The sequence below is a fragment of the Oncorhynchus gorbuscha genome, linkage group LG19 (assembly GCF_021184085.1).
Source record: "Oncorhynchus gorbuscha isolate QuinsamMale2020 ecotype Even-year linkage group LG19, OgorEven_v1.0, whole genome shotgun sequence".
Classification (NCBI taxonomy): Eukaryota; Metazoa; Chordata; class Actinopteri; order Salmoniformes; family Salmonidae; genus Oncorhynchus; species Oncorhynchus gorbuscha.
In genome coordinates this window covers 33,913,565-33,938,502 of record NC_060191.1, presented here as the reverse complement: position 1 = coordinate 33,938,502, position 24,938 = coordinate 33,913,565, and the positions used below count along the sequence as shown (strand labels likewise).

At 45.0% G+C, this 24,938-nt stretch overlaps 1 pseudogene; it reads right to left on the bottom strand.

Annotated features, from left to right (window-relative positions):
- Nucleotides 1-2,612: 2,612 nt before the first annotated feature.
- Nucleotides 2,613-23,184, bottom strand: LOC124005092 (annotated as a pseudogene).
- Between the last annotated feature and the right edge of the window lie 1,754 nt (nt 23,185-24,938).

Genomic DNA, 24,938 nt, shown 5'->3' with positions numbered 1-24,938 from the left:
CTATTTAAGATCTGCATCATGGAGGTTGGAAAACCACTGGAAGAGTTCTGCAGGTAGCCTAATGGTTAAGAGCTTTGGGCCAGTAACCGAAAGGTTGCTGGTTGGAATTCCAAAGCTGACTAGGTGAGAAAATATGTCTATGTGTCCTTGAGTAAGGCACTTAATCTGTAATTGCTCCTGTAACACTCTCCACCTTTATAGTCAATGCACTGGGGTGGGGGTGTTCTGCACCTGGGCGTTCAGTTTAGAACAGTTTCTGTCCATGAAAGCAGCACTGTTGTGATCATGTGGGAGTTGCCACTACAAATAGAACACAAATGCAAGAAAAGAGATGACGCTCTGAGCTATCCCATCAAGACCAAGCTACAGACTACTGTGATATATCCATTGTTCAATAACTCATTTGTTACCAGCTGGCAGTAAGAAAATCTGTTTTGTGGTGTGGCTGATTGTTTGCTGGTTGATGTAGTTTCAGGAAAGACCTGCAGTGGATGCTGTTCAACAAGTATGTGCCTTCCCTCATCCAAGACAGCCCACATTAAGTCACGTAAAGCTTGATTTCGGCTTGTCAAAATGTAGCATTCCTCCATTGAAGGAATCACTGATCTAATACGTGTGAATTAATCTTTCTTGATGACTTTTGTTGGTAGTTTTGTCATTAAATGTGATGTTATACTTCCTAAGGTACATACCCCTGTCTGAGGTGTGTGTTTTTACGTGTAGATGTGGTCTGGTGGATCTATGGATGGCAGATCACCTACCACAGCCCCCTCAGTGTTTCCATGGAGACCATAGTCCAGACAGCGATGGACAGGGGCTACACAGTACAGGAGGAGATGTTCTCAGGTAATGCTTTAGCCATCTGTGCTGCATACACCGAACAACCGCAGAGCTGTACTGTATTAGTGAGGCTAGTGTGTGTGCTTTATCCGGGGTTACAGCACCCTGGCTTCCCCCCCTGTCTGCACTCAACTCGTCCAAGGTTCCGTTCACTTGGTCCCCAGCTGCTGACTGGGCATTCTGTGACCTCAAGCTCCGCTTCACCACTGCTCCCATATTGGTTAATCCGGATCTTAAAAGTCAGTTCATGGTGGAGGCCGATGCTTCGGGAGTGGGGGCTGACCTGTCCCAGGATTTTGCCCTGGACCCCAAGTTACATCCCTGTGGCTTCTCCCGTCCCCTAAATGCCAGGAGAGGAACTACGATGTGGGGAATTGTGAGCATCTCGTGGTGAAGATGGTGTTGGAGGAGTGGAGACACTGGTTGGAGGGGGTGGCGAAACATCCGTTCATTGTGTGGGCGGACCACAAGAACATGCTGAGCGCTTGTTGGCTGCGTTTCCTTCACTCTGCGGTCCATCTCATCCCAAACCATCTCAATTGGGTTGAGGTCGGGTGATTGTAGAGACTAGGTCATCTGATGCAGCACTCCATCACTTTCCTTCTTGGTCAAATAGGCCTTAGACAGGCTGGAGGTGTGTAATTATTTTTCAACATTATCCTGTTGAAAAACTAATGCTCATCCCACTAAGCGCAAACCAGATTGGACGGTGTATCGCTGCAGAATGCTGTGGTAGCCAGTCTGGCTAAGTGTGTCTTGAATTCTAAATAAATCACTGACAGTGTCACCAGCAAATCACTCCCACACCTCCTCCTCCATGCTTCATGGTGGGAACCATACAGGCAGAGATCATTCTTTCATCTACTCTGCGTCTCAAAGACACGGCAGTTGGAACCAAAAATCTCAAATTTGGACTCATCAGACCAAAGGGCATATTTCCACTGGTCCAATGTCCATTGCTTGTGTTTCTTGGCAGAAGCAAGTCTCTTATTAGTGTTCTTTAGTAGTGGTTTCTTTGCAGCAATCCAACCATGAATGCTTGATTCACACAGTCTCCTTTAAACAGTTGATGTTGACATGTGTCTGTTACTTGAACTCTGAAGCATTTATTTGGGCTGCAATATTAGATGCAGTGAACTCTAAGGAACTTGTCCTCTGCAGCAGAGGTATCTCTGGGTCTACCTTTCCTGTGGCGGTCCTCGTGAGAGCCATTTTCATCACAGCGCTGATTGTTTTTGCGACTGCTCTTGTAGAAACTTTCTGGATTGACTGAGCATCATGTCTTAAAGTAATGGACTGCTTCTCTTTGCTTATTTGAGCTGTTCTTGTCATAATATGGACTTAGCCCTATTTGGTAAAATACCATATTTTGTATACCACCCCTACCTTGTCACAGCACAACTGATTGGCTCAACGCATTAAGGAAAGAAATTCCACAAATTGACTTAAGGCACACCTGTAATGGAAATGCATTCCAGGTGACTACCTCATGAAGCTGGTTGAGAGAATGCCAAGAGTGTGCAAAGCTATCAAGGCAAAGGGTGGCTACTTTGAAGAATCTAAAATAGATTTTGATTTAACACTTTTTTGGCTACTACATGAATCCACGTGTTATTTCATAGTTTTGATGTCGTCACTATTAGTCTACAATGTAAAAAATAAATAAACACTCGAATGAGTCGATGTGTCCAAACTTTTGTAGGGGAGTGTAAAAACATTTATCAATATGATTCATACTTCTGATGTTTGGTATTGAATGAGACGACACAGGGTTTCAGATTAGAAAGACTTGAGCTCTTAGTTCCAGTTTATTGCAATTAATGGTATTCTAGACAGAGAGCAGGGACCAGTCTCAATCCTCTGAACATTCGTATTTGTGCTCTTGCAATGCACTGTCTCCTGAAGTACAGCACAGAGGAAAGGCTTATCCAAACTATATAACATCTTAGGCTTTCCCAACCCTATTACAGTCCAGCGCTCAGCCACACACAAACAACCCAAACAGTCAGAAAGCCAGTAACTATCAGGTTAAGATGAAGAAGAGGATACATGGTACGTAAGATATAATACTTTGTAAACAATATATTGTTCCAGAATGTGTTTTTATGGTGTGAGATGTCAACAGAAGAAACATAATTCCATGATGTCAATGCTGACAGTCACACACAGAGCACCTCCATTTTCTAGACATAGAAATCTACACACACACACACACCACAAATACACAAACAGTGTTGTCTATGTAGGAAGACTTGGATGGGAATGTTGGCTGGCAGATCTACAAATCCAGTGACAAGTCTGACGTGTGGATGAACATGTCATAACAAACAGTAGGTCATTCATTCCAGTTTCTGGTGACTTGTTCAAATAGTCATTTCAGTTGTCAGGCCAATCGTTGCCCATTCCAGAAAAATGTATGAACCGAACTGAAGGAATAAAATGGTCACAACTCTGCAGATTGATCAACTTCCATTCACCAGAAAATGGTTTGCTTATAAGAACCTTGGACACCAGAGTGAATCCATATTCAGAGACAGAGGCAGGGCTAGCTTTGTTCAATGGCTTTTGTGAGGAACCCATTTGTGCAATACAGTCTAGTTAGCCATGACCACCAAGTCATGTGCCCACTAGGAGAGAAAATAAAGAAAAAAACATTAATAAGATCCATTAGTCCAGTGGTTCCCAATCATGTGTGGTTACTATAGCAACAGCTGAATTTTGCTCTGCCCAGAGTACCCCCTCATGTACTTTTTACCAGTAAGCCTATGGTCTCATTAAATATTCTCAAGTACCCCCCCTGTGGATCGACCAAGTACCCCCAGGGGTCCTAGTAACCCTGGTTGGGAACCACTGTTAGTTTATCTGCTGGGTCAACTCTGCCAAAACAGACACCACACGGGGTCAGACAGAGCCAATCAACAGCCTCCAGTTTTCACCAGGTGTCAATCCAACTTACAAAAAACAAATTGTTACAGACTTTGGGTCAACTCTCCAGCAAACTTTGGAATGATATATAAAAAAAAATATCTGCCTCCAATCACAAAATCTAGGCACAGAAAAAGTACAAAGTATAAAGAGGCTACTCGTGAAGGGAAACAGATGAAATAAAACTGTATTTACATTAAAAGGCGAAGTACCAGATAAAGTTTACATATACCGCTTTTTTTCCAGTGTTTATAGTGTTGACAAATATATAAAATAGTTTTTTTTTAAAGCATAAAGTCAAGCGGTCCATAATGAAAATAAAAATGTTCTCCATTGGTCACTTGAGGAGGATATATCCCATTGGAAAGGTTCAGTACATTATCATCATACTCGTGATAATATGAAGGAACAGTAGTGTGTCCGTGTGTGTGTCCGCGTGTGCGTGCTGCTGTGATAGTTGACGTCATAGCTCTTATAATAATGAGAGAGGTTGATGAGGGATGACGGTTGATGAGGTTTCCTCACTGGCTAAAGAGCGTCCACCATGTTCTGTGCGTTCCTCCGTTTGCCTCTTTCAATGTCATCCTTCTTTCCTTTCCCCTCCATCTCACCAGTCTCACATCTAGTTTGGGTAACCCGTTCCATTTGTTCTTTCCCACTTTCATTCTCCATCTGTAACTAGGATGAGTGTTCTCTCCATCCTCCTCCTCTCTTTCTTCCAGGCCATCCCTTTGTGCTCTCTCACACGGCCCGCTCTTTCTCAGCGGCTGGGGGGGAGCATGGTACTGAGAATGTCTATGAGGTTGTCCAGACCCCACAGGTAGCCATCCTCACAGTTGCCCTCGATCCAGGGGGTCCGGTGGTCCAAGGTGAGGGGGGCAGGCAGGGGCACCGTTTTCCCAAAGTCTATCATCCACACACGGGCCTGGCCTGACGCATCGTGCACAAACAGCAGGGAGCTGCCCACCACCTGGGAGAAAACAGGACATTTGAGTTCAGTCTGTCAGTGAGAGTGTTTGTTTGTGATTTAAAGCTGCACTACGCAGAAATCGCTCCGCCATGTCCTGGTTACTAAAATTCTAATAGTTCGCTTAATTTGGAAGACACATTGAATGCATTCAGTTGTACAACTAACTAGGTATCTGCCTTTCCCTTAATTCATTTCAGTTTGTGAGACAAAACAAGCATGTATAGTGTAGAGAATCATTGTAGCATCTAAACCACTGAAATATATTGTCTATTGCCAAAAAAATATTGTATTTTAAGCTGGTGTACAAAACTGAAAGTAAAAAACGAAATTTAAGAATGGGACGCATCGAAATAGAGCACATAGAACAGATCTACCGATCTACTTGCTTTCAATGAGGATGACAGATCTATAACTATTTCTATTTCAATTTGGTCCAGCAGCCCAAAAAGTAACATATTGCAGGTTTAATAAGGAATTTGAATCATGTTCATATCAATCACATTTAATCATAATCCAGCAAACAAGTTTGTTGAGGGAAAGTACTCATGCCAAACTTTACTATAAATATCGTCTTCAAGTAAAGCAGAGTACTATGGGTACAGAGAAGTGGGAAGTAGTATAGGATGTGAGTGAGTTTGTGTGGGTTACCTCATGTGTTCTGAAGAACTGTGACTTCTCCAGCACAGATCGCAGCTCCTCCAGACGTTGCAGGTAGACTTTCTACCAGAGAGAGAACGGGAGACAAACAGTCAAATAGACAGTCAATCTGAAGGGACTGAGTAGGTCCCCCAAGAACTCAAGTTCTCTTATGTACCACCCGACTAAATGTCCCTCTAGAAACGCATACCAGGATCTGAATGTTCCCATCAACAAAATCTCCCAGGGCCTGCATGACCTGCTCCCGGTGTTTGGTTTCTTAAAGTTTGTGTTGCACGTCCCATCCGCTCTCTGCAGATAACAAAATACACAAAAGTAATTATTGATGAAGTGAAACTATTATTCGTTTTTTTAATGAAGTAAGCTTTATGTGACATCTTTTTGAGTGCTGACCCATCACACCCATTTCCTTGTCTCATTGTTAATTTATTTTGCCCATAAGTTTGAAACACTAAAAATCATTTCTCAATCCCCTCATTTAGACCCCGAGTTGAACCCAGTGGGCCCCCTGACCTTGATGCCCTCGATGCGGAAGCCCAGGGTGGCAGTGGAGCTGAGGGTCTCTCTCCACTGCATGTATCTGGGCTTCAGGATGCCTTGTTGGGCCCTCTCCTGATCCGTAGGGGCCCCAGGGTCCACGGCCACCATCTTCTCATACATGTCCCTGCGGAGCCGTGGACGCTCCCTGGCCTTCAGTAGCTCCTCTGCCAGGTAAGTCCTGATAGGACAGGGAAGACCGGGTTAGTGAGCCAGTTCATCATCTAACAGCGGAGTTATCCAACAATAGTCATCTCCTCTCCAGCATTGGTCATGGAGAGCCTCACCTGCTGCCCATCTTGCAATCCATGATGGAGGGAGAGTCAAAGTCAGCCAGGAGGTCGTCCATTAGGTTGTAGTCCTGTTCGTCCCTCTGAACCACGCCGTAGTAGCCAGGGACATAGGGCCGCAGAATGTCCCCCATCAGCTTCGACAGGCACAGCTGCTCACACTCACAGTAGCGCTTCAACAAACGCCCATACTCCCCCGCCTGGAAGTTACCTACGAGACAGAGGGAGGGGACAAGTGAGTAACAGAGGAAAAGAGAGTTAGAGAAAGCTAGAGAAAGAGAGAGAGCTAGAGCGCGAGAGAGCTAGAACGCGAGAGAGCTAGAGAGAGAGAGAGCGCTAGAGAGCGAGAGAGAGCTAGAGAAGGAGAGAGCGCTAGAGAGCGAGAGAGCGCTAGAGAGCTAGAGAAAGAGAGAGCTAGAGAAAGAGAGAGAGCTAGAGAAAGAGAGAGCTAGAGAAAGAGAGAGAGCTAGAGAAAGAGAGAGAGCTAGAGAGGAGAGAAAGAAAGAGCTAGAGCACTAGAGAAAAAAAGCTAGAGCACTAGAGAGAGCTAGAGCACTAGAGGGAAAAAGCGAGCTAGAGCACTAGAGAGACAGAGAGAGAGAGAAAGAGAGAGAGAGAGAGCTAGAGCCCTAGAGAGACAGAGTGTGAAAGGGAGTGGTGTATACCTGCATGCCCGGCGAGCTGCACCCAGGGATAACGCTTGTTCAAGGACACGAACGGAGACCAGTGCACCATAGTTTTCAGCTTCTGCCATTGCTTGGTCTGGGAAGGAGAGAAGCAACAAAATGGGTTACACACCATCAGTCAGCTAAACTAGTGGTTTACATATGGTCATCCCGACTCATTCTTACTTGGCCACAGCAGTAAACTGGATAGAATTGTAGCGTCGCTTATCAGTGGGTCATAAGACCATTTGAGGTTGAACTAAAAGGACAGACACACACATACACTCACACTCGACCGGAGGCACAGAGTGAGGTCCCAGCTCACGTGAGCCAAGGCCAGGTACACAACATTTTTCACAGCCCCCCCCCCCCCCCCCCCCATTCAAAAACATTGACCAGAAACGTCACACTGGTTCCGCTGTAACAAAAATATAACGTTCCTGGCCTACACAGGAACACTATGTGCGAGTTTGATTGAGTAAGTGAGTGAGTCTGCGGATGTGTGTGTGTGTGTAGTTAGTTTATCTTTATTGGAAAAACATAGCAAGGTCACTATGCAAGAGAGTTTGACGCAAGCAAGCAGAGAGGAGAACACACAGCATCGATTGCACACACACACCACTGATTAGGAAATGATACTGTGTGGGAAATCACTGGAAGGAGACAGAGAGAGATGGGGACAGAGAGACAAGGAGAGAGCAAAGGTAGGGCATAGACAAAACGTTTGAGGAAAAGAGAAGAGAAAGAAGATGGGAGGCAGAGTTCATCAGAGGTAATTGAGTGGAAGGACAGGGCGTCATAAACCCATATTTATGATCATTTACAACCCTCAGACTGCTAAAGAACGCATGCCCCACTACACTCCAGCCCAGTACAACCAACCAACCAACCCCAGCCAATGTTTGTCTGTCTGCCTCCTCCGCACCCACGCATTCTTTACACTGGACTGCTGAAAAGTTGTGCTGAATACAGAGCGAGGGAAGAGGAGAAACACAGGCCAGAGGCCGTGTTCATTAAATATCTGAGCAGCAGTGCTGATCTAGGATCTGTCCATATAATCGTATTAATTATTAAAATCGGAGACGCTTTGTGGATACGGCCCCTGAAGATGTGCTGAATACACGGTGAAGAACAGAGACAGCGCAGGCTAGTAGTTTGAGTCGCGGGTCAATGTCAACAGAGACTTCCGAGCTCTAAAAGCTCTTTACCAGCTTAACCCAAACATAACCCTGACCTCAGAGCAGAAACACACAAAAGTGTACAGTCATCCACACACATACCTGCCAGACTGAAAACATTGCAAAATGAAGACAAAGCCCAGAAGGAAAAGTGCAAAGAGGCAGAGATCAATGTGACAGGTGAACGATGAGCTAGCTCCACGGTGGCACAGCACTAATCTGCAGGGGGAATCCAGCTAAATCAACCACTTTATCATTCTTTCCCTCTGTCCCTCTCGGAGCTGAGCATTGGGTGCTGGCTGTCACTACAGGGGGTCCGGAGAGGTACGGGTCGTCAAAGCAGGGCTATACCCCCCCTAAATGGCTCTTTTACTCCTGTCTCATCCACTCGTTTATCTCCCACTCGCTCTCTCTCCAGCAGTTCAGGCCAGACAGTTTAATGAATGGCCCGGGGGGGCATGTAACTCAGTTCCCTCTATTCAATTTCACCGCCTCCTCCCACCTCCATTATTACCTGACCCGAATGACCCCGGAGAGAAGAATCTTCCCTTCCTTCTCTTTTTACTTCTCCTTTTCCCTTCCTCAAAGTATTACTCCCTTTCTCCTGCCTTCACTCACTGCTTCCCGCTATTGTGATCCTAATCCCGCTCTATTTTCCTCCTGCTCCTCCACTACATAACAGCAGGGCTCTGTTGTTATCCTAATCCAGCTCTATTTTCCTCCTGCTCCTCCACTACATAACAGCAGGGCTCTGTTGTTATCCTAATCCTGCTCTATTTTCCTCCTGCTCCTCCACTACATAACAGCAGGGCTCTGTTGTTATCCTAATCCAGCTCTATTTTCCTCCTGCTCCTCCACTACATAACAGCAGGGCTCTGTTGTTATCCTAATCCGCTCTATTTTCCTCCTGCTCCTCCACTACATAACAGCAGGGCTCTGTTGTTATCCTAATCCCGCTCTATTTTCCTCCTGCTCCTCCACTACAAAACAGCAGAGCTCTGTTGTTATCCTAATCCCGCTCTATTTTCCTCCTGCTCCTCCACTACATAACAGCAGGGCTCTGTTGTTATCCTAATCCCGCTCTATTTTCCTCCTGCTCCTCCACTACAAAACAGCAGAGCTCTGTTGTTATCCTAATCCCGCTCTATTTTCCTCCTGCTCCTCCACTATATAACAGCAGAGCTCTGTTGTTATCCTAATCCCGCTCTATTTTCCTCCTGCTCCTCCACTACAAAACAGCAGAGCTCTGTCCCTCTGCCGCCTCCCTCCATCCTTAGCCCAGTCTTTTCTTCCCTTCATTCTACACTACGTTCTTGGAATGTGTCTTGACTCCAGCCAGTCTTGACAGCAGCCATGAAACACACACACACACATTATCAGTAGTGACATTCTGGACGTCAGTGTTGTCCGCAAGAGGAACACAAAAGCTCTGTTCTGACCACAAGGTCAAGAACTAAAGGTCTTGTGACCCTACTGACCTACAGCCCTAGTGTCTATTCTGACAGCAGCCGTCATCATAAATCTCCCTGGCTTACCACCGCCTTAGCCCAGATAGAGACAAAGCAAACGTCAACTCAGAGAACCTTACTAAAACACCCACGACAAAAACAGCTTTTCATAATAAAGACAGATCCTAGGTGTTAAACCTGCTCAAATAAAGATACAATCATCAAATTGTGTGTTGAACTTTAATGGACCCAATACACACCTGACCCAGCCTACAGACACACAAAGACAACTCTCCTTCTACCTGTCCATACTAGCTAATGCCAAAGCAGCTAGATAATCCTTCTACAGACAGAAACCAACACCTGCCCAGACCTGCCTCAACTGGAGAGGACAGGGTTTGTAGCAGCACTTCCACACATGCCTATGTGGATCAGCACAGAGAGAGGAGATACTGTGTACCTGCCCACCTCGTACCTAATCCTAGAGAGAGAAACACAGCCTTACATACTGGATGTACACCAGGGGCGCGTTCAGCAGGACGCAACGTTTTGGAATGTTCAGTTAGCAATGCGCTATGTAGAACAAACATGCCTCTCTGACTAGTACAATAAGGAATCACGTCGGCTCTATTTGTGGCATTTCTATCTGCAACGTTCAATGTGTCCCTACATTCCAGCCCACAAGGACAGTCTTCACCTGTCCACACCAAAGGTTATTATATCCATGACTAGAAGACTATTGTTATCGGACTTCAACTCCTCGCTATACTATACTTAAGCAATAAAGCCCGAGGGCGTGTGGTATACAGCCAATAGGCATGGCGTAATGCAGATGGCATATACCCCAAACCCCCAAGGTGCCTTATTGCTATTATAGACTGGTTACCAATGTAATTAGAAGAGTAAAAATACAATTGTGTCATACCAGAGGTATACGAGCTGATATACCACAGCTTTCAGCCAATCATTCAGGGCTCGCACCACACAGTTTATATTGGGGCGGCAGGGTAGCCTTGTGGTTAGAGCGTTGGACTAGTAACCGGAAGGTTGCAAGTTCAAACCCCCGAGCTGACAAGGTACAAATCTGTCGTTCTGCCCCTGAACAGGCAGTTAACCCGCTGTTCCTAGGCCGTCATTGAAAATAAGAATTTGTTCTTAACCGACTTGCCTGGTTAAATAAAGGTAAAATAAAATACAATATTTTTTATGTAAACCTGTCCTCACCTGTTGGCATCCAGCTCCAATCTCAACTCTTCCCAACAGTGTATCTAATCTAGTATGTCTAATCGGTTTGTCTCATCTCTTACCTGGCAGACTGAGCAGTAGTGGAGCAGCAGACCGGCACTGACACAGGCACACACAGACACAGAGGGGAGGTGAGAGTGTAGCCAGTCCCACACACTCCGCGCCATCAGTACAGGTTCTCCAAACGAGACCGCCACGAGCATCCGGCGCTCCATCGGACTATCCCTCAGTTAGCCTAGAGGGGTTAGCATTTAGCCTTGCCCCTCTCTGTATGTCCCCGTTAGCCTAGCATGAGCATTTATCCCTACCCATGACTGTTAGAAGGGCTGCAGCTCAATGCTACAGAGGCCATCTGTCCCTCAGTTAGCCCTGCAGCATTAGCAGTCAACCAATGCAATTGCCTGGCTTAGTTAACTTGTGTCGTCTGGTTAACATCCCCTCTCGTGTGAGGTTACATTATAATCCCTTTCCTACTGAGCCCTCCCCCCTCTCTGCCTTCTCTTTAACACCAACTGATCTCTGGCCTCTATGCAGCATTTTGTCACTCCTCTCTTACAGTCTCACCGTCTCCCTACCTGGTGTTACTTCTCCCTCCCAGGTCTCGTGCTCGCTCGTCAACTCGTCACTCTCCCTCACACTAATCCGTCACTCGGCGCTACATTTTCCCCTCTCCCAAAGTTTGGTGACCTCTGTCTCCCCCTTTATCAATTTTCCCCTCTCCATGTTTCTTTCCCCACCACACCAACTGTCTTTCTGATATCAGAAAGATGTTTATAGTAGTCAGTAGCAGTCTCTCTCTAATCCCCCCAATCAGCCCGTCCTGGGCCAGTGTCCTCAGAAAGACAGGGTCCCCAGTGACAGGCACGTCTGTAATACCCAGAGAGAAAGGGCCTCTTTACTCTGCACTACTTTGATGACACACTCTAGTCCCACAAAATGTACTTCTGTAGTGTAGAGAGACAGAGCGATTCAAGATCTCTCTATGAGAGATGTCTCCCACACTAGCTCCGGAGGTAGCTCTAGCCCCCCCCCCTTCCCCCAGTAGTATAGCGTGTAGACAATGGCTCTCCCAGACAATGTCCCTAAAATAAATACCTTAACCAGCAGACAGCATTTTTACCCCCCTCTGTTAACTGAAAATTAAAGGATTTCAAAATATCAAAACATTTTAGGACAGACAGAAAAAATAAAAAATTGTGGGGCAAAGACAGCTTTCAAGTGTGAGTATGATGCAAAAGACTTCGACCTAACGTAGCCAATTCTGTTTTATGGGAGTCATCATGCTGGAGCCAAAGTGAATTACTAGATTGGATATTCAGAGGAAAACATTTCTAAATACCCCTAAGCACTAACCTCACTTTTGCTCGCTTTCTTTAAAAAAAATGATTCTGTGGAACCCAGGACTCCTTGGAAAACAGTAGCATTTGTTACAGAGTGGGCTATCCTGACTAAATAAAGACTATTTAAATCCACTAGAGTACTCCCCTATGGCTCCCTCTAAAACCTTCCCCCACAGTCCTGTTTCTCTTTGTCCCTCAGAGAAACTCCTCAGACATATAAGCCCAGAGAGAAAGAGAGAGAGAAAAACACAGGCATGTGGCTATTGTAAATAGCTTTTGATTTATTAAGGGGGTACGCCCTGTTTTACTGCTCACAACACCAGCGTGTCACTGCTGTAGTCTTTAAAAGATATCCTCCAGCGATTTTTTTTATAAAAAAAATAATTATAAAAAAAACTGTTGAAAAGCAATATCCCACACTAAAAGGGTCAAATAATATATCTTCAGCATATGTTTGGTAGACCGCTGCAAACTTCAAGGAGTAGGGCATTGAAGGAGTTGGTCTGATGGGAATCTGTGATGTCGCGGCCTTCCCCCTTGCTTGAGGAACAACGGAGAAGCATTAGAGAACAAAAGAGAAAAGCCTCTCTCTCCACTTGTGCCATGGCATAACTGACTTGGACCAGCTATTGAGATGTGCCTTTTGTTAAGTAAATCTTGGGATATCGTTTATCCACAGTAAAAAGTTGAGTAAAAGGACATCTTACTCTTAGGTGTGATGCTGCTCTTTTTCCAGGCCTCGTTTACATGTAAACCACATCCCCTTCATTCTGCTCTGGGTGGCATGAGCAGCACAGCTCAACCACAGCCCAGTTAACACACACAACAAAACAAAGTCTGACACAAATGTGTGTTTTAATGCTTGTTTGGACACTTACAAGTACGTGTAAGAGTGTTTGTGTGTGTGTGGGTGTGTGTGTGTGTGCATGCATGTTCGAGTGTGGCAACTTTGCCATCGTGACTTGCATAATGTGAGATTATCAACGAGTTGTTCTTGTGTGTGTGTGTGTATGTGGAGTATGTGCTGTACGTGTGTTGTGGGATATATTGTAGAGTGTGTGTAGGGAGGGTACTTTATCCTCCTCCACTTATTTATATTTTCCTCTGCCTTCTGTTCCACTGCCTGTGCATCAGGGGAAAACCTTGTGCTGTGCTGCAAGGCTAAATGGGTGGGGGGGTGGGTGTATTGTCAGAGAAATGAAGGGATGATGCAGGCAGAAAGAGACTGAAAATATGTCAAAAGTAATGTGTAATATTTAAGAAGTTACAGTCAAAATACAGACCAGAGAAGAAAAAAAAAGAAAAAAGAGAAACAGCACCATATATGGCAATGATGTCGCCTAGCAACACAACTGCCTGCAGACCAATTTTCCATGACACTCTGAGATGGCATCAGAGTGTGTAGTGCCTGAGTGAGTGTGCCTTCAACTCTAAATATGCAGTGTGAGCAGGCAAGTATCTACAATGTACGTCATTGAGCAAAGTGTAACAACTGGTTTGGCCACACTTTGAAAGTGTACTAATAGCCAATAACAACCAAAGCCCTAATACGATCACAACCAACACTCGCCTCAGTGCTGCCGTATCACACCAGCTAGATCCAAAATGGACATCCAGTACACTCACTATGTTCCAGATATTCAATCATAACAGTAGTGTGGGAGGGATCTGTAACATGGGAACTGCTGACTATATTCATACATTAAAAATGACACACACACACACACACACACACACACACACACACACACACACACACACACACACACACACACACACACACACACACACACACACACACACACACACACACACACAGATATGGAAATATCTGGACTCACAGAAGATAAAGCAAATTAGAGAAAGCAAATGAGGGAGGAAAAGAGAGCGACAAAGTAGGTAGAAAGAGAGCTATGGCTAAGTATCGGAATTCAGGATGATTGGGTACATTATTTTTAAGGCTCACTCTCTCCACACATTGACTCACACACACACACAGTATAGAAACCCACTGGAGCACACACAATGTGAGAGTGAGTCACTCACAGCAATGTCATCTAAATAGGTCAGTCATTATGTGTTTTTTTGGAAGACCATCTCCCTTTCAGAGACATGAAGAAATGAAGGCTGAACACATGTTCTCCTGAAGTAGTTTCTCTCATAAAACACGTCGATTACAACAACTATGCACTCCGAGAGAGAGAAAGTAACAGGGAGAGAGAAAGTATGTGTGTTGGTGAAATGTAACATGTATACATTCTAGGATTCTCACACAGTGGTGACTTCCAGGGATTCACACCATTCTTGTTCAGGGAGAGAGCTTGCCCGCATTTCATTTGGTCCATTTCTAGGAAAGACATCCTGTTTTTGAGCTCATGTCATTCCAAGCATTTCTGGTCAGGGCGCATCAAAGGCCTCTGACTGGGGAGGGAAACATACCACTGTAAAAAGCTGATTCGTACACGGGTCAAAACAAGAACATCTTGGGGTTCAGCAAATGACCCCGTGTTTATCAAGACGAGCTCATTAGTGACAATCTCAGCTAAGGGTCATAGTGGTGGGAGTCATGGGTAAAGGGCCACTTAGGAGTGAAAGGGACTTCATTGGTGAACCTATTTATTGGCTTAGGTGTATTATGTAAGCGACACCACAGGTTCACCTCGCTCAGCTGATTTCCACCATATTGTTTACACCCAACTGATCTATGTGTAAATACAATTGTGCTCCAAACCCTTCAGGCTAAATATGCACCACACACCCTGTGGTAGGAGCACAGGGGCTTGGTGGCTTTGTGTGTGTGAGACATTTGAGTTTCAGATATGTGATCTAGGAGTTGATCTGACATAGAGTATTGTGTGTGTGTGTGTATGATTGACATGCAATCTGTAAGTCAACAATGGAGTTGTGGTTCTGGAACATGCATCATCAGTGAATGTCTGCTCATTAGGGCATCATTTCAAATCATAGTGCATCTCCTCTGCATAAATGGAAAAAGACTATGCCTTATATCAATAGCATGAGTGCATACAGTAGGCTACAAATGTACCATGGAAGTGTGTGTACAGAAAGTAGTCTAACAAAAAGCATGCGCTGGTGTACACCCAGAGAAATTATTTTGTGTAGAGGTGCTCACTAACACCATATAAACTGCAAGCTGTAAAAAAATACATAGTGTTTATATAAAAACGGATTGGGTAAACCAACAACATTTTACCCTGAAGGGGGAACAGCAATGCTGAAATGTTGGTGGTTTACCCAATCAATTACTGGGAGTTTATATAGGTGCTATGCTCTTGATTTATTCGTGTACAGAAAGTAAACAATAGGGCTGTGTTTAAGTATGTGCCCATCCATGGCACTTCTGGCCAACATTTAGGATCGATTATAGCCAAAGAGTTTAACATAATACTAATGGGTGTTTTTGTTATGCAACTTCATACAGAAGATAAACCTCTAGTCAGCACACCACCAGATTTTATGCACAAACAAATTAAGGATGGCACACTCACCCCCATTCCTTCGTCTGGACTGCCCAGCATGTTGCAAATGACTGGGGACAGGCTGGACTCGATGTCGCTGCCGGTGAAGTCATCCTCGGACTCCTCAAACGACGAGGCGGAGGATACGCAGCCGGCGGAGGACGAGTTGGAGAGCTTTCGGCGAAAGCGCATCAGCGCCGGGGAGCCTCCACAGCCACTGTCCGAGCAGGGGGACTCATCGTCGGCGTTTGGATCCAGGGATGATCCACCGACTCCGAGTTCCATGGTCCTTGGGTCTAGTGTTTCCTGAGTCCGACTGGGGCTTGGATCTCTGGTTATAATAAGCTTCGGGATAGTACCAGGGAAACGTTGGCTACCTAGTGGACTTTGGACCTGTCCGTGTGGCTGTTTTGGAGAGTTAATCGAGGGGTCCTCCTGGTTCCCCGACTCAACCGGACAACCGCTTTGTTCATTTTTCCTGACAGCTTCGGGCTCACAAGAAGCAGCGAGAAAGTTCGATTTGGTCATTTCTAACTCTGTGTGTGGTATATCATACCCGATCGGTTCTGATACGCCACTTGTCAGAGGCTCGTCTAAACGCAAGCTCAGTGATGCCAGGGTCAGTTTTAAATTATCCTCTCCAGATATGCGCCAATGGACTGAACCATCCGGTGGTACAGCCCCCGATATCGCCATGACCTCGGAGGCAACCCCATCCTGTTTATCAAATCCGAATGGCTTGTTTTCCATGGCCCAAGCCGGGGCATTCCAGACATGATCCTCCCCAGTTGTCTCTGGGCTGTTGCGCTGCGTAACCACGCAGCGGGTTCTTTCGAATCCTCTGGCCAGCGTATCCAAGCCTTTCGCATCGAAGGAAGAGTCGGCCGCTCCCTTGCTCACAGCGTCACTGTCGAGAGCCTGAATATTTTCATAATGAATTCGAGATGGGTATTCGGCGACCGGGGTGGTGTAGTCCACTACCTCCGACTCTGTCTGGCCTTTAAACAACTTTCCTCGCCCGTGACCACGAAGGGTTTCCGAATCTCCAGATCCTATTACAAGCCCTACCTCCTGTTGACCTGTGCCTGGCGAAGGCAACTGCTTCGTTTTCATCAGATTCCTGTAAAACCGGTCACCCCTTCGCTCCACGCTGGTAAATCTGCAGATAGGGAGTCGTTTGGCTGTCTCAGTTGGTTTCCAGTACGAGAGACCAGAACGCGTTTGACCCATTCTGTACACGGTAGTAAGTAGCGCACAAGTCACACCTTCCCGAGACGTTTCCAATTTGAAACAATTCTCACTGTGCTACAAAGTAACACATGAGTCACGTGCTCCACTCATTGTTGCCAATGGTAAATGACAATTATAGGAAAATGTTGAAAGTGTTTGAATATTCCATATCTGCAAGAAAAAACAACAAACAGTTTTAGAATATTTTGCCAAAACACTTCACATGAGCTACTGTACTGCTTTCCATTTGGTCTTATCTATGTCATATTGCAATAAACAACTTTAAAACAAGCTCATAAAAAAAAGGTACAAGGTGCAAATTTTTGCTTTCATTAAAAGAGATGTGAAATTGATGTTCGGTGTGAAGGGTGAACATGTCAATATGCTACAAAAACAGGAAAACTTTATTTTTTGTGCCCTTTGAGGCCAATAACTTGAGCTATATTGCTTTGCTTATGTTTTAGTATTTATTATGGATGGGGTCGGCAGGTAGCCTAGTGGTTGGAGTGTTGGACCAGTAACCGTTAAGGTTGCTGGATCGAATCCCCGAGATGGGAGAAGGTAAAGAAAATCTGTAGTTCTGCTCCTGAACTAGGCAGTTAACCCACTGTACCCCGGTAGGCCCTCATTGTAAATAAGAATTTGTTCTTAACTGATCTACCCCATTAGCTGCTGCTAAGGCATTAGCTACTCTTCCTGGGGTCCAGCAAAATTAAGGCAGTTACACAATGCAGCACTCCATCACTCTCCTTGGTCAAATAGCCCTTACCCAGCCTGGAGGTGTGTTTTGGGTCATTGTTCTGTTGGGGGGGGGAATGATATCCCATCTGGTTTGCGCTTAGTGGGACTGGCATATCTCTGCAGAATTCTGTGGTAGCCATGCTGGTTAAGTGTGCCTTGAATTCTAAATAAATCACTGACAGTGTCCCCAACAAAGCACTCCCACACCTCCTCCTCCATGCTTCATGGTGGGAACCATACATGCAGAGATCAACCTACTCTGCGTCTCAAAAAAGACACGATGGTTGGAACCGATAATCTCAAATTTGGACTCATCAGACCAAAGGACAGTTTTCCACCAGTTCAATGTCCATTGTTTGTGTTTCTTGGCCCAAGCAAGTTTATTCTTATTATTGGTGTCCTTTAGTAGTGGTTTGTGGCCATGAAGGCCTAATTCATGCAGTCTCCTCTCAACAGTTAATGTTGAGATGTGTCTGTTACTTGAACTTAAAGCATTTATTTGGGCTGCAATCTGAGGCTGGTAACTCTAATGAACTTATCCTTTGCAGCAGAGGTAACTCTGGTTCTTCCTTTCCTGTGGCGGTCCTCATGAGAGGCAGTTTCATCATAGCACTTGATGGTTTTTGCAACTGCACTTGAAGAAACTTTCAAAGTTCTTGAGATTTTTCGGATTGATTGAGCTTCATGTCTCAAAGTACATCATTACTTTATTAAGAGTGTTATTTTATTGTCCCCAGCACAAGGTGCACCTGTGTAATGATCATGCTGTTTATTCAGCTTGTTGATATGCCACGCCTGTCAGGTGTGGGATGTAAACACATTTGTGCACAACATTGAGAAACAAGCTTTTTGTGCATATAGAAAATTTGTGGGATCTTTTATTTCATCTCATGAACCCAACACTTTGCATGTTTCTGATCACCTAGAATGACTAAGCAAACAGCTGGAGGCAGGGCTTTCTCCTATAGAGCTCCATTTTTATGGAATGGTCTGCCTACCCATGTGAGAGACGCAAACTCGGTCTCAACCTTTAAGTCTTTACTGAAGACTCATCTCTTCAGTGGGTCATATGATTGAGTGTAGTCTGGCCCAGGAGTGTGAAAGTGAACGGAAAGGCTCTGGAGCAACGAACCACCCTTGCTTTCTTTGCCTGGTCGGTTCCCCTCTCTCCACTGGGATTCTCTGCCTCTAACCCTGTTACAGGGGCTGAGTCACTGGCTTACTAGGGCTCTTTCATACCGTCCCTAGGAGGGGTGCGCCACTTGAGTGGGTTGAGTCACTGATGTGATCTTCCTGTCTGGGTTGGTGCCCCCCCCTTGGGTTGTGCCGTGGCGGAGATCTTTGTGGGCTATACTCGGCCTTGTCTCAGGATGGTAAGTTGGTGGTTGAAGATAACCCTTTAGTGGTGTGGGGGCTGTGCTTTGGCAAAGTGGGTGGGGTTATATCCGTCCTATTTGGCCCTGTCCAGGGGTGTCCTCGGATGGGGCCACAGTGTCTCCTGACCCCTCCTGTCTCAGCCTCCAGTATTTATGCTGCAGTAGTTTGTGTCGGGGGGCTAGGGTCAGTTTGTTATATCTGGAGTACTTCTCCTGTCCTATCCGGTGTCCTGTGTGAATTTAAGTATGCTCTCTCTAATTCTCTCTTTCTCTCTTTCTTTCTCTCTCTCGGAGGACCTGAGCCCTAGGACCATGCCTCATGATGACTCCTTGCTGTCCCCAGTCCACCTGACTGTGCTGCTGCTCCAGTTTCAACTGTTCTGCCTGTGATTATTATTATTTGACCATGCTGGTCATTTATGGACATTTGAATATCTTGGCCATGTTCTGTTATAATCTCCACCCGGCACAGCCAGAAGAGGACTGGCCACCCCACATAGCCTGGTTCCTCTCTAGGTTTCTTCCTACGTTTTGGCCTTTCTAGGGAGTTTTTCCTAGCCACCGTGCTTCTACACCTGCATTGCTTGCTGTTTGGGGTTCTAGGCTGGGTTTCTGCACAGCACTTTGAGATGTCAGCTGATGTACGAAGGGCTATATATAAATACATTTGATTTGATGTTGTGTTTACATTTTGTTCAGTATAGTATCTCTGCCTAGAGGATCTCCTGGAATACAAGCTAAATTGGCTTCAGCAAGGCCACAGGAGCCAGGCCCAAGTTGATGTGACTTCACTTAATCTAGATTGATCTATCTGACGATTTTCGTAAGCAGCATCAGGAACCTAATTAGGCAGCTGTAGCTAATATCACCTTCTACCAAAGATGGAAAAGGAAGTGAGACATCCCACTGTTTTTCAATGGAAGTCAATGAACTAATCACATTCGTTTTTAATGGGAGAGCCACCCTGTTAAGTAGACCAGAATTTATCATTTTGTACAGTGCTAAACGGCCTGAGTGAACTATCTTAAGTTATCCATCATCGTTGCTTCTACAATGCTGCCCACATTTCTGCTGCCCCTCCGGTAACCTTAACGGAGCAGGCGTAAAATAATGGCGTTTCTCTTTCTGGTCCTGACTTAAACATTTTAGGCAGGTTCTCTTCTGCACTGTTCAACCAATCCAGTAGATTTGGAGCAGGAGTTAAGTTGGAAGTCGCCTTGTTGATGTCCAAAAGTGGAAGTCACGTCACAGGCTCTCTTTCGATTTCACATGAAAACCGGACGCATCTGTTTTTTGTGGCCTTTCCGTGTTGCAATGTCACGATACATAGCATAATAAAGCTGTAAACCATTAGACTATAAGGAAGATCTGAGGGGTTTTCACTGTTCCATTTATTTTCTTTAACATGAAAAGCTTCTAAGTGGAAGTTAATGAGACGAAACAACAATGCCGACAGGCAAAGATGACCTGTCAATTTCCCCTAGCATCAAATCAGCAGAGAGGGTGAAGTAGTAGTTTGCGTCACACCGAATCTAAGTTTGCGTCACACTGAATCCCCTACAGTAGGGATGGGCAATCTTGATGGGGGGGACCACAAAGAAACCGAACTCATCCGTTGCCCATCCCTGCCCTACATAATAGACAGAATCTAGGACATTGGAAGGAGGTCAGTTCAGTTTCTAGTTTGAGACTCGTAACACTGATGTGTCTTTTACCACACATTGTAATAGGGAAATGCAATATGACTAAAGTTCATATTTGGTTTGTAGTGATCAACACAATGTTTAGCATATTTGGAGTTTCTGTTAATCACCATTTCCAGTGTTCTGTTTGTGACACTCAAGATGCGGATTGATGGTCACTAGACTTGATGCTAAAAGTTATGGATTATACTCATATCTGTTGATAGCGATAGACACCAGACTGGAGGTACAAGGACACACAGAAGATTCACTGTTGTATTGATAATATTTTGTGAACGCTGATTCTGTAGCAGTTGACAAAGTCACTGCCTTTTTGTTGACTTCCTACAAGCCTCTCGGGCTGGTGTTTGATTAATGGATCAACTGTTTGTTGCAATGTGACCTGCTGACCCAGGTTCCACAATAGAAAAGAGACCTGCGTTTTTCCACATGTGGATTTGAATAGTCCTATGCATCATGCCAAGACAATACACTGACTCATAATCATGCGGTCTGACTAGATTGTCCAGACCGAATGAGAGCAGCATGACAGTAGAAACAGTCAAGTCAGGAAGGAGTGCTTAGGCACAGGAAATGAGATGGGATGGAAAATAATGGAAAGATTTGCTCATGCAACCTCCACACACACACACAAACTGATCCGGACATAATGAATAAGTGGCAGTGAATCACACAAGGATGACAACAACACTGTGCTGCGTTGACACACCCCTCACGGATAGGGATGTTGCAATGTCCTTTAAGGGAAACTGTTCATTCCATATTGCTGCGTGTGGAGGAAACTCCAGAGATTAACACACATCACCGATGGTGAGATAAATTTAGCAACCGGACAGCCACCACAAAATAACCCAGTATGGTCATAAAGATGAATGATGAACACAACCAGTTAGCCTAATGTAACAGGTTGAAGGTTGTAGCCACTACGCCACTTTGTTTAACAAGGTGAGGTCCTCGGATAAATGTATATACTACTAAACATTAACAAAACACAGGTTCTTCACATCAGGGGTGGAGCATGGAAATGATAAGACATATTGCACATGTCAAACATGATCTTCAGCGCTATCGCTCGAACATCAAGCTCTCCAATAGTTAGATTCAATAAAATTTTGAAAAGTACATAGTTGAGGAAGGAATGCTCAGGAAGACCGTGAGAGGATCTGGAGGGAAAAGGGCAGTAGTACTCTCTTCACTGCCTCAGCATATGACACCTTCTGTACTACTCTGATCTTGGCAAACCTCAAACTGCCTTTCTCTCACCGGACATTTCTGATGTCCAGCACCATGGGTTAAAACACACTTATTCCATTTATACTACACCTTCCTTTGTCTCGTGCCCTCTTACACACTTCTCACATCTAGAAATATCCCTCTTACACACTGCTGCAACATGACACCTAAAACAACGTAATGGATTTGGGACAAAAGCTCTCATGGGATAGCTGACACATCCTAACTTGACCTTGTCAGCTTGATTCGGCATCAAAACACAGGACAGACAGTGTCTGCTCTGTTTTACTACCCTCTCCACCAGGTCTGCTTCACACGAAAAGGCGGGTGTCACAGACACCGGGAATCCTCCATTATTAGTTGATCCTCCTTAACGCCACCCCAGTTATCACTCCCTTCAACTGAGCCCTGCTCCGGAGAGCAATGCAAGTCCGTATTTTTTGGCACTTGATGCGGAGCGCCTGCTCCCTCTCGAGGGAAGAAACAAAGAATCATCACGAGTCCACTTCGAGTTACTTTCACAGAGTCAACAGTCCCCACCCTCTTCATCACCCAACCTAATACCACATATGGATCAGTCAGAAGGAAAGGATCCATTCTCTCAAAAAAAGTCTCCCTCCCACTGGGCCAAAAAGCATCTTTATCATCATCGGGATGAGGCTCGAACTCCGGTCTTCACCGCACCTGCCACCGCAGGTAATTCATCCTCACTCTCGTCAGGTTAAACTTCTGAGCTACCGAGTACATCATTTTTTGGGGGTACTTACCGCCAATCTTCCACACCACACAGCTTCCCTCTACTCCTTTTCCTTCTTCCTCTCTTTCCAAAAATGTCCAAATCTCCACGCTCCTTCTGATCCTTCAGCCACTGTTGTAGCAAACTGTTCAAATAGTTCTTGCGGCCATGTCACGTCAACACAAAAAGCTTGATCACCGGGCATTTATACTCAAAACCCCACCCTACACTCAAAGGAAGCACATGGAACTAATTACAATTAAGTGACGCATGTCACTCTAAGATTAACACATTATGATGATCACAATAAATGTTATAAGATACATATAGGTTACAGTAATTGAAACAAAGATCAATAAGAGATAGAATAGGCTACAAAGCACCATGAAAAAACAACTACTTCTCCAAAGAGCATCAGACTTTCTCCATAAACTGAAACGAAAACTTACCATCAGTCAAGTGTCTGCCAATAACCTGTTTGTTGTATAAAAGTGCCTAGCCTGGTTGTGTGATGCCAAACCAATGACGCTTCTCCTTGCTTGTTAGGCTGGGAATGTAGAGTCTCAGTGTGATGTCTACTGTATCTGTATCTGGAAGGGATGTCAATGCGGCGTATCTGTTTGCTGTGAATGTGCAATATGGTGAGGTAAGAGCATGTGGTTAAAGTGATAGAGGAAGCACATGTCAAAATACTTGCTCACTGAACATGGAGTGTTTAAGTTGCTCTTCTTCTTCTATGCTATTATGGCGGTCCGCAAACATATGTTAGAGGTGTAAGCTGTCACCCACTGTACAGGGTAGTATACGAGATTTAAAAAAAAAATGTATACTAATATTGTTCCCAAATAACTAACAAAAGACAAAGAAACAAAAGCAAAAATCAATGTACTTCTTCATTCAAATTCAAAGGTCAACTCCGAGCCCTATAGGCTCTGGGGCCTGAAAAGGAAGAGCGTCTTTGGGACAGTATTCCTTGCGATGTTTCGACTGTGAAGTCCTGAAGACCCAATAACTTTTCAGCCGTAAATACAATTATGGCCAGCTTCGTGGACTTCTTGTTGGTTTAGGCAGTACAATTAATCACGTGCAATAAATGTCACAAAATCCATCTTCACGATCAGCATGTCAGTTTACCTCAACTGTCGAACGACACTGAATCTCCTCAGGCTGCGGGGCATCCACTGCCATATCTTCAGTTTCACTCGCTCCTATTTTGCGTACCTCCTTGTAGGAGACCTGCGGTACAGCCCTGACTGACCCTTGCCAGTTCAAACTCCTTTACCCTTAACCGGGCACTCCGGGGAGTTGGGAATGTGATTTCCAGCACAATTGCAACGCCGTACATCCTCAGATTCTTCATTCCTTCGACACACACTTGATACGTGGCCATACCTTTTGCAATTTCGGCAAAACACGGCTTGGACATGAAAGCACTCACTACATATCTCACATATCCCCGCTTCACATGTGAAGGGAGATACTCTTCGTCAAACATCAATAATAGCAACAGGCTTTCCCATCTTTTTCAATCCAATGCACGGTTCAGACAGCGTGCTCCAACGACTCCTGATGTGTTCCTCCGTAAACCACAAGGCCTCAAAATCCAATGCGACATGAGAGATTACACCTTTTAACGATGCTCTGCTCCAAAAATCGAGACTCTCCACTTCATTTGTCGATACTTTATAGAGCCTTAATGCCTTTTCCTTCTGCTCTTTCGGGCACAGAAGAAGTTAAAACAAAACCACTTCTGGTCTCTCTGACCAACTCCACCTTTCATAATGCATATTTTACCATCCTTGATACTTCAAAATGGATCTCCCTCCCAAAAAATATTATTGCTAGTGAATCGTACTCCAACCAAAAACCTATGCTCATTTACAACTTTAGCCCCCTTTTGCTCCATTTCCTTTATCACAGTCTTCCATCATATTCAATATTCCTCCACTCCAGAAACAGTCATCCTTCTCGTCCTCTAGTTGCATCTAGTTGAGCATCTCCATTCTGTCCGGCCATGCTGGATCCATCTTCCTTCCGGTCCCCAAGGCTCGAGTCCTTCCGTTGAAGTTGCTCACTGCACGCCACACCTTTTATGACATGGAAAAGAAGGACACGGATAAAGCCAAGGCCACTCTCATAATAAACTCTGCCCAAGTCATAGCCAAACAATAGCCAACGATAGGCCCTGTGTGTGACTCAGTTCAACCAAATACATATTATGGTGAGTAATATTCACGACATGTTATAAACCGAACACTGCAACAGCTCACGGAATAATCTTCTAAAAGCAGAAGCATACATGTTTTCCTGTGTAGGCTGGAGTACTGTATTTCATCCAGGGCTCG